Source organism: Mus caroli, chromosome 4 (assembly GCF_900094665.2).
Source record: "Mus caroli chromosome 4, CAROLI_EIJ_v1.1, whole genome shotgun sequence".
Taxonomy (NCBI): Eukaryota; Metazoa; Chordata; class Mammalia; order Rodentia; family Muridae; genus Mus; species Mus caroli.
In genome coordinates this window covers 108966119-108966838 of record NC_034573.1, presented here as the reverse complement: position 1 = coordinate 108966838, position 720 = coordinate 108966119, and positions in this window count along the sequence as shown.

Below are 720 nucleotides of genomic sequence, written 5' to 3'. Positions count from 1 at the left end.
CTGTAGCTGTCTTCAGACACTCCAGAAGAGGGAGTCAGATCTCATTACGGATGGTTGTGAGCCACCATGTGGTTGCTGGGATTTGAACTTTGGACCTTCGGAAGAGCAGACGGGTGCTCTTACCCACTGAGCCATCTCACCAGCCCTGTTATTGTTTTTCAACAAGAGAAAGGAAGGAAAAAATAAAAAGTGGGGGGTGGGGATGCAGATGAGCCATGCCTCAGCTGTTCTCAGCTGGAGTGTGAGCTCTGTCTCTGGGCTTGAGGCCCTAACCAGAACGGTCTGTTCCAGCTTTACTCCACTTCACTCCGCTGACTGGGGACTCTCCGACACCTTATTGTGGTCCATCTGAAACCTTTGTCAAGCCCTTCCTGCAACAATCACTTCCCCCAACCCTTTTCTTCCCTATGGGCTTTTCCTTTAAGGGCTGACACTGGGTGCACCCAAGCATGGTGGCTGCCTAGCTTGTAAAGATGGCTCCTTATCTGGGGATGATCTGAAACAGATAAGCACCCACCCCACCCCCCACCCCCCAATCATGTGTGCTCCAGGACCCTGCCCTTTGTATCCCCCAAGTCCTGGGTGATTACATCAGAGGTGAATTCGTGAGCCAGTTTGGACCAGTGTCTTGCCTGATTGCTTGAAACTGGATTCAAGGTTTTGGAAGTTCTAGGAATGCAGAGTCACATCAGTGTCCCTCTAAATGGCAGCATTACAGGT